Here is a 10,214-nt window from a genome sequence, read left to right as displayed (position 1 = left end):
GCTGCCGAGGCTTTTTCCTGTACCTCCATGTATCTATCACTCTCATTTACCCATACTCCAAGGTACTTGTATTCACTTACCCTCGGTATTTCTTGGCCTTGTATGGACACCGTCTGATCACAGGGATCATTGAATACCATCAATCCACACTTCGTTACACTGAATCCTAGTCCAAGAGCTTCACCTTCCCTTCCGCATATATTCGCCAGCTGCTGTATATCATCTCGACTGTCCGCAAATAAGACGATATCGTCCGCATAAAATAAACCTGGAAGCTTCTGCTCAATCATCATGCCGCCCTGTTTGTGTGACAGATTAAAACCAATGTTGCTACCTTCTAGCGCTTTTTCCATACTCACCATGTACAGCATGAATAACAGCGTGGACAAAGGACATCCCTGTCTCAGACCCCTGCTAACCTCAACGTTCTCTTTGCTACGCATTCCTTCCCACTCTATGCAAACTGTATTTTCTCGGTATATCTCCCTCAAAAGCTGTATACAGTCGTCGCCCATGCCCATTCCTTTCAATATATCCCACAAAATTTCCTGATTAACGTTGTCGTATGCCCCAGTGATGTCTAGAAAAGCCACGTACAAGGGCCTATTCTCTATTTTGGATATTTCTATACACTGAGTGAGAACAAACAGGTTATCGTCTAACCGCCTGTCGACTCGAAATCCGTTCTGAAGTTCTCCCAAAATATCGTTATGTTCGGCCCATGTTTCTATTTTCATTTTTACTGCTTGCATCGCCATCCTGTATAGTACCGATGTAATGGTTAGTGGTCTATACGAGCGAATCTTGTCCTTTTCTCCCTTGCCTTTATAGATTAAGTTCATTCTACTTTGTCGCCAACTGTCCGGTATTTGTCCGTCCTTTAAGCTTTTTTCTACTGCTTTTAACAATGCTTCTTTAGTGTTATGTCCTAGTTCGTTAATGAGGCTAACGGGAATCCCATCTAAACCCGTGGCAGTGCGCTTTGGAATTTTTCCTTCGGCCTTTTTCCAGTTGAAATTATCAAGTACTAGCTCTTCCTCTGTTGCTTTCTCCGCCACACTTTTACTCACCGGGGAGATCCCCTGGACGCTCTTTTGAAACGAATCGGCTGTTACCTTTTGGATGTAACCTAGCGCTTCGTACCCTTCCAATTGATTTCCTCCTTCATCTAGAATATGTTGTTGCGTTGTGACAGACTTCCTACCTAGCGCCTTTATGTGGCTCCAAAAAATCCTAGGCGCGGCCTCCTTTTTTTCGTGTATCTCTGTCATCCAGCGTTCACTTTCACCTTTAACTTTTGCCTCTACCAATTTCTGTACAAGGGATTTTTTCTCTAAATATATTTCCCATATTTTTTTGACTTCGTCCTGCGGCCGCTTCTCCTTTTTTGCCTTTCTATGCTCCCGTGAGGCTTCGCGTCGCTTCTCGATCGCCTCCCGGATTTCCTTGTTCCACCAACTTTTTGGCTTCCTTTTTCCTTTCCAGCAAACAGTTTTCTTCTCTTTCCCTATCTCCTTCGTCATTAGATGTAACAGCTCACTATACTCCCAGTCCTTGCCTGGTATTTCGCCTACTTCTTCCTCGACTCTTGCGGTTATATTTATTATTTGTTTGTCATTTAAATACGAGCTGCCAGACTTTGATTCCATGCTCATATTTTCAGTTTCGTATCCCATTTGTAATGTTATTCGTTTATGATCACTACCCAAGCTGTTAATGCCTTCCTCGTCTATCCTCATTTCTGTCAGTTTGTGGTAAATTCCTTCAGTCATGAGACAATAATCAATACTTGATTGCTTGTTTCCGACTTCCCATGTGATCTGGAACATGGGAAGCGCCCCCACCGGCCGCGCCACCGCGCGGCAGGAACGCGCTTTTGGGCCAGCCTCCGGAAGCCGGTCATCACACCTCCCTAGCGCAGCAGCCATCCCCACACAGAAGTGGCTCTTGCGCCGCACTGAAGTGACGTCACTTTTTAAAAAAGTTAACGTAAAGCTATTAAAATGTGCAACTTACTACTTTTTATTGCAATAAACTTACAAAAGTGTCATTAAAGAAGTGTGTAACGTGTTTTTATTGTGCATAAGTTAATTAATTACGCATTGTATAAAAATATTTGTTTTGTATAGAGTTTTTGTAATATTAGTGTATATTCCTCAATTTAACAACCTAATAAATTATTTGTTAGTTTATAAGTATTATTAAAAGGAAAATAAGTTGATTGTTTGTTCTGTGCTCGAGGGTGCCGCGGGTTTGCCCCTGGTTTCGGTTTGGAGCGTATTTTGATCCTACGACTACCCAAATACAATACATGTGTACAGTATTGTACACATACAGTACACATATGTACAGTATCATACACAATACTGTACAGTACATGTGTACGTTCTACATCGCAATGTGTCATGTCAACAGCATTCGCCGAACACCGTGTGATAAATCTGCATCGCAACGTCAACAGAGTGTTTCTTTGATAGACCGAGAGGAAATCGGTGGTCTAGTGTCAAATTGATGTGCATCCTTGCCTGTCGACAGAGTGTTTCTTTGGTAGACAGAGAGTAAATCGGTGGTCTGGTGTCAAATTAATGGGCATCCTTGCCTTTCGTTCGCAAAATCTGTGCGTCCAGTGACGCTGTTCTGGTACCACGTCTACTGCGGCGCGTTTTTCTGTCATCAGAGCCTCAATAAATAGCGCGAACAGCATTGCTTACCCAGTGGCGGAGGAAACGATGCAGTCAGTTGCATCGTTTTCGCTTACGGGCATGGAGTTTTGTGTCTCCTTGTACGTCTCGGCAAGAAAGTGCATCGATTGTTGAACAAGCGTATAAATGTCCAATTCTGCGAGGATAATCAAACATTAGAAATCAAAGGAGGCGGCATTCAGGAAGATCAGTCCAATATGTGCTTAGGAGAAACTTGTTAACTTGTGTCGCAGACAGTACATTATTGTTATTGATTTCAGCAGTGCTCTGAGGGACGAGGATCTCTCAGTGCGCTGCTAAAATCAAGCATGCGATCCAACTTGCGTATGCAATTTTCAGTTTTCATACAGCACATTATTGATCGCCTTATATGAAAAAGTTAACAAAAAAGTCATTTATGTACGTGCTATGCATGCCACGTTAAGCTTCTGTGCTAACTATACCCTAGCTTGCACTGGATATTAAAATGTTTACATGCTTACACTATGAGGAAGAGATGGTCCGCTTATTTCTTTTAAACAAATCTGGAATGTTGGCCATGTTGTCGCTTGTGCCTCTAGACCAGGTAGTCGTGTCTGGACCACAAAGCAAACCAGCTTGACCTCCCTCATGCCCAGGGTCACACATATTAATTCATGCGGCTACGATGTGCTGATGCACTTCCACTAAGTATGAGTTGAATATGTTCGCAAGTAGACTGCCATATAAAGCACTTGCAGGTGCTCTTCGGTTTTCTTTTCCTTTTTAGCGCGTTATAGTGCAGCGATTGGTTCGCAGGTAGGACTTGCAAACTTTGTACGGCTATGGACAGGGCTGATTATTGTAGCTTCGTATGCATGTAGAAACCTTTTCCAAGTAGAAAGGTTATTATCATCAACATAAGAAAAAGGCATATGTTCTGTTCTAGGCTCTCGGTTTCGGAATGACATGTGACGATGCCAGGGACACAGCTCTGGCATCTAGGACATAGAGAAAGGAAAAGATAAGAGAGGACACTCCGCGAAACCTGGCCTTAGGAAGTGCGTCACGATTACGTAACGAACTAGTCCTCTCACCAAACGTCAGAGACGCAAGCGCAAAAAAAAAACAGTTATAATCAATGCAACAGAATTGTTTTTACAAAATAATAATTATACGCCCAAATCTGGAATGTTGTTTATACATAAAAACAATTTATTCAACACACCTTACGCGATTATTTTTCTTCAGCAGTACCACAGAGAAATAAAAAAAAAGGTTAAGAGTGGACACTCCCGTAGACCCCAGCGGCCCAATCGACCCTAGCACACCTGGTGGTTGGTGAGAGCAAATGGCGTGCGCTTCTTGTTTCGGTTTCAATGGCGCAAATTTTGAATTACTTTGCGTAACCGACGTTTGGCTATGACGAAAGTTCATTATTTCAGACCACTTTTCATCGCCCAAATGGATAGCTTTTGTAGGTTGTTTTAATTTATCGATTCCCTGTTTTGTTTTGTTCAGTGTTCGTGCGAATTGGTCGTAGCGAAATTTTTATTTTGATTAAGTTATAATAAAAAGAGATGCAGGTAATGATAATTCACTACGGTTTTATTCATCGCGCTTGTATTTTTCTTTTGGAATAAGTGATCATTGTATATATCAGTCAAAGAGACAGAGTATCCGCAATGTTTTATTCAAAGGCAAGTTAGAGTCTGAGATTATAAAAAGCACAATATGACAAAGGTAGACAACAAATGCATCTCGCCTTACAAATCATCATCATCATCAGCCTGGTTACGTCCACTGCAGGAAAGAGGCCTCTCCCATGTTCCGCCAGTTAACCCGGTCCTGTGCTTGCTGCTGCCAATTTATACCCGCAAACTTCTTAATTTCATCTGTCCACCTAACCTTCTGTCTCCCCCTAACCCGCTTTCCTTCTCTGGGAATCCAGTTAGTTACTCTTAATGACCAGTGGTTATCCTGTCTACCCGCTACATGCCCGGCCCATGTCCATTTCCTTCTTTATTTCAACTATGATATCCTTAACCCCCGTTTGTCCCTTAATCCACTCCACTCTCTGCTTGTCTCTCAAGGTTACACCTACCATTTTTCTTTCCATTGCTCGCTGCGTCGTCCTCAATTTAAGCTGAACCCTCTTTTTGAGTCTCCAGGTTTCTGCTCCGTAGCTAAGTACCGGCAAGATACAGCTGTTATATACCTTCCTCTTAAGGGATAATGGCAATCTACCTGTCATAATTTGAGAGTGCTTGCTGAATGTGCTCCACCCTATTCTTATTCTTCTAGTTACTTCAATCTCGTGGTTAGGCTCTGCGGTTATTACCTGCCCTAAGTAGACATAGTCCTTTACAACTTCAAGTGCACTATTACCTATATCGAAGCGCTGTTCCTTTCCGAGGTTGTTGTACATTACTTTTGTTTTCTGCAGCTTAATTTTAAGACTCACCTTTCTGCTCTCCTTGTGTAACTCCGTAATCATGAGTTGCAATTCGTCCCCTGAGTTACTCAGCAATGCAATGTCATCAGCGAAGCGCCGGTTACTAAGGTATTCTCCATTAACTTCTATCCCTAACTGTTCTCATTCTAGGCTTCTGAAAACCTCCTGTAAGCACGCGGTAAATAGCATTGGGGAGATTGTGTCCCCCTGCCTTACACCCTTCTTGTTTGGTATTCTGTTGCTTTCTTTATGAAGCACTATGGTAGCAGTTGATCCCGTGAATATTTCCTAGAGAATGTTTATATATACTTCATCTACGCCCTGATTCCGCAGTGTCTGCATGACGGCTGATATTTCTATAGAATCAAACGCCTTCTCGTAATCTATGAAGGCTATATATAGTGGTTGGTTATACTCTGAGCATTTCTCTATTACCTGATTGATAGTATGATGTGGTCAATTGTTGAGTAGCCTGTTCGAAATCCTGCTTGTTTCTTTGGTTGACCGAATTCTAATGTTTTATTAACTCTGTTAGCAAGTATCTTTGTAAATAACTTGTATACTACGGAGAGCAACCTGGTTCGGCCTGTAATTCTTTTAGTCCTTGTCATCTCCTTTCTTATGTATTAAGACGATGTTAGCATTCTTCCAAGACTATGGTGTCCTTCCCGTCAGGAGACACCTCGTAAATAAGGTGGCTAGTTTTTCTAACACAATTTGTTGTCCATCTTTCAGCAGATCTGATGTTACCTGATCCTCACCAGCAGCTTTGCCTCTTTGCATGCTCTCCAAAGCTTCTCTGATTCCTTCTATCATTACTGGTAGGGTGTCATCTGGGTTACTGCAAGTGCTTATAGTATTAAGGTCGTGGTTGTCCTGGCTACTGTACAGATCTCTGTAAAACTCCTCCGTTATTTTAACTATACAATTCATATTGGTAGTTATTTTGCCTCCTTTGTCCCTTAGTGCATATATCCAATTTTCCCTATTCCAAGTTTCCTCTTCACTGTTTTGACGCTTCCTCCGTTTTGCAGAGCGTGTTCAATTCTCTCAATGTAATACCTTCTTACATCGCATACTTTACGTCTATTAATCAACTTCGAAAGCTCTGCCAGTTCTATTTCGTCCGTTGTACTTGACACTTTCATGATTTGACGCTTCTTAATTAGGTTCTTCGTTTCCTGGGAAAGCTTGCCAGTGTCCTGTCTAACTACCCTGCCTCCAACTTTCACTGCACACTCCGTAATGATACTCGTCAGATTATCATTCATTGTATCTACGCTAAGGTTGGTTTCCTCACTAAGAGCCGAGTACATGTTCTGCAGCGACACTCTGAATTCCTGTACTTTCCCTCGCAGTGCTAGCTCATTTATTGGCTTCTTGCGTATCAGTTTCTGTCGTTCCTTCTTCAAGTCTTGGCGAATTCGAGACCGTACCATTCTATGGTCACTGCATCGTACCTTGCCAACCACTTCCACATCCTGCACGATTCCTGGGTGTGCAGTCATTATAAAGCCTATTTCGTTCTTATTTTCGCCATTAGGGCTCCTCCATGTCCACTTGCGGTTTTCTCGTTTTCGGTAGAAGGTATTCAAAATCCGCAAAATATTTCGTTCTGCGAATTCTACTAGTAGCTCTCCTCTGGCGTTTCTAGTGCCGATGCCATAATCTCCTACTGCCTGGTCTCCAGCCTGCTTCTTCCCTACCTTTGCATTAAAGTCGCCCATCACTATAGTATACTGTGTTTTTACCTTACTCATTGCCGAATCCACGTCTTCATAGAAGCTTTCAACTGAAGCGTCATCATGGCTGGATGTAGGCGCGTAAGCCTGTACTACCTTCATCTTGTATCTTTTATTCAGTTTAATTACAATACCTACCACCCTTTCAACAATGCTATAATATTCCTTTAAGTTGCCAGCTATGTTTCTGTGAATTAGGAACCCCACTCCCAGTTCTCTTCTGTCTGCTAAGCCCCGATAGCAAAGGACGTGCCCATTCTGTAGCACCGTATAGGCCTCATCTGTCCTCCTAACCTCACTGAACCCTATTGTATCCCATTTAACACCCTCTAGCTCCTCGAATAGTACAGCTAGACTTCCCTCACTAGATAAGGTTCTAGCGTTAAACGTTGCCAAGTTCAGGTTCCAATGGCGGCCTGTAGTCCAGAGATTCTTAGCACCCTCTGCTGCGATGCAGATCTGACCGCCGCCGTAGTCAGTTGCTTCGCAGCTGCTGAGGACTGAGGGCCGTGAGTTATTTGGCGTATGCATGTGGGAGGTAGTGCCATATACTGCACCAGGGTGGCCAATCCTTCTCTGGTGAGGGAGTGCGTTCCCGGCGGTGGTTACCGGTGAGGCCGCACCTGAGGCCTCTTAATGCAGTTACATCAACACGCGTTTTTTTTAAATTTTTGTTTGTAATAGCAGTATTTGTAGCGGTTGAACTCCTTGTATCTTCACGAACAAATAGACACCACTCTGACCCCCCTAGGACCAAAATTGATAAAATATAGGTAGATATGTGCAGAGCTCACTTACCCGTGCTGCTGACGCGGCCGCTCCCGCTCCCGCAGTAGGAATAATCTGTGCTTATTGGCTAAGAGGTGGAGGAGCAGTTCCGGTGGGCTTAATTCGCTGTGGAAGCTGTTTCGCCAAACCCAGCTCAAGCAGTGACAGCAGTCCGGACACAGTGAGTGTGTCTTCTGAATAAGTCTTTTTTGACGCTCTCAGTTGAATTGGGCGCTCGCGGTTTTTTCCACGGCTATCTCCGTCTTTTAACGACTCAATTGAGACCTGAATTGTCATCCTGGGGTGTGTAAAAGCTGAGATATGACTCGTCCTCAAAGTGGCTTGGTCCCACACAAGATGGCGGCTCCCGTATGGTCTTAAGGTGGGAACTATTGCTTGTGGGTTTGTTTTCGCCGGTCAGAAACAGGTAAGATTGAGCTCAGAGCCCGGAACCCTCCTTCTGCGTGATTTAATAATGTTACCAATATTTGTTGTGATCTTTTGCGTTTTCATTCAATCTTTGAGCTCGAGGGGGCAGGTGGTAAAGTCCCCTGTCAACAAGGCAGCCCCCCATAGGGCGGTGTGGTATAAAACGCTGCCCTGGAGAGTGTGCGTCATGCTTTGACGTAGAAAATCGGTGTGCGGGGCCGATTTAGTAATTCAAGGTGCGCGGGAATCATGATGATGGTGATAGCGCTAAAACTATGAGCGCGCCCATGCGCGTGCTCGTGCGCGCACCACGTGAAAAAGCTCCCGAGTCACGGGGACAGCTCGGCTGACCCCAGAGAGCAGAACGCAAGGAAAGGTTCGGGCCACGCCCCGGCTGCTCGTTCTGACCCTCCGTGTCCGGGCCTCGTCTCGGCGTTGAAGTCCTCGGGTGCCTCCTGGACTGGGCATCGCCCCACCTGACCCCAGAGAGCAGAACGCAAGGAAAGGTTCGGGCCACGCCCCGGCTGCTCGTTCTGACCCTCCGTGTCCGGGCCTCGTCTCGGCGTTGAAGTCCTCGGGTGCCTCCTGGACTGGGCATCGCCCCACCTCACCCCAGAGAGCAGAGAGCAAGGACAAGTTCGGGCCACGCCCCGGCTGCTCGTTCTGACCCTCCGTGTCCGGGCCTCGTCCCGGCGTTGAAGTCCTCGGGTGCGTCCTGGACTGGGCATCGCCCCACCTCGCCACCCACGTTGGTCTGAAGCGGCGTTCGTCACGGCCAGCTGCTGTTCTGGTCTCGGAGCGAGACGCTGTCCCAGGTCTGTTCGCGGCAGTCGGCGATACGCTGTTCTCGGTGTTGTACAGGCAAGCCCAGGCGTTGACCACCGTACTGGGATGCCCCTGCCGGTTATCTTCTAGACCGGGCCCCGCCTCGGTACGAACTCCGCAAGCACCAGGCATCGCGCCTCCTGACTACCAGAGAGCTCAAGGTGAAGCGCAACGTTCACGCCCCAAGAGTAGAATGTGAGTGAACGAACAAGCACGTTAACTCCCGTCCGCGTAGGACCATGAGCGCGTGTATATCTGTGTGAGTTTAGGTTGTGTGTATCCATTTGTCCGTCTTCGTGTGTATAAAACTCTCTCGTTGTCCTCGAACGTCCTCTGTCCTCATCTGGCTAACCTGCGCCCACAGTTGCCCACAGGCGGATACACGTGTTACCCACAGTTGATTTTCGGGGAAGAATAACCGTTTTTTCCCGCAGATTGTCCTACCGCGGTGGTCTAGTGGCTAAGGTACTCGGCTGCTGACCCGCAGGTCGCGGGTTCGATTCTCGGCTGCGGCGGCTGCATTTCCGATGGAGGCGGAAATGTTGCAGGCCCGTGTACTCAGATTTGAGTGCACGTTAAAGAACCCCAGGTAGTCAAAATTTCCGGAGCCCTCCAATACGGCGTCTCTCATAATCAAATGGTGGTTTTGAGATGTTAAACCCCACAAATCAATCAATCATTTCCCGCAGATTCAAGATAAGATGGTAGCGGCGAGGCTCCGGAACGTCCCAAGAAGAATCGAGGGTGGTTTTCCAGGTGCGTAGTAGCTTTTCTTGCGGAATTTCTGATTTGATCGAAGTGGAGCCAGTGGCTGCTGTTGTTAGGCCTAACCGAAGTATGAGTCGTTAATTTCTCAAATTGTAACTGATTTGGGTGGCTAAACCGTGCTCCTCAAAGTGCTCCGAAGCCTTATAAAACCATGCGAGGAAATTCAGATTATTACTCTCAGTTTTGACGGAGATTTGAGGTCCGAAGGCTGAGCTGTTGTGGAACCGCTCAAGCAACCCGGGCTACCTGGTGGAGGAATCGCCTTACAAATAAATTGTAACAAGTATTATCACAAATACAGAGAGAACACAGACAACGCACACATCGCTAGAGCCACACGGGAAATCGCTTGCCCTTGCGTTTGGGCCTCAAGCGAACTTGTGCAGAAAGAAGTTTAAAAACCTCCTCGGTGACGTGCGGTCGGATAACTCCAAGGGCCTTTGAAGATGATGACGGTGCTTGGTGAGGCTGTCTCCGCAGTCTTTTGATAGTTTTCCGCTGTGCTGATACTTTGGCTTGCAGATGTTTAATGGTTTGCTTGTACTTCATTGAGGGAGTCATTGTCGC

This window comes from Rhipicephalus microplus, chromosome 7, assembly GCF_043290135.1.
Source record: "Rhipicephalus microplus isolate Deutch F79 chromosome 7, USDA_Rmic, whole genome shotgun sequence".
NCBI classification, from domain to species: domain Eukaryota; kingdom Metazoa; phylum Arthropoda; class Arachnida; order Ixodida; family Ixodidae; genus Rhipicephalus; species Rhipicephalus microplus.
This window is presented reverse-complemented; position numbering follows the sequence as displayed.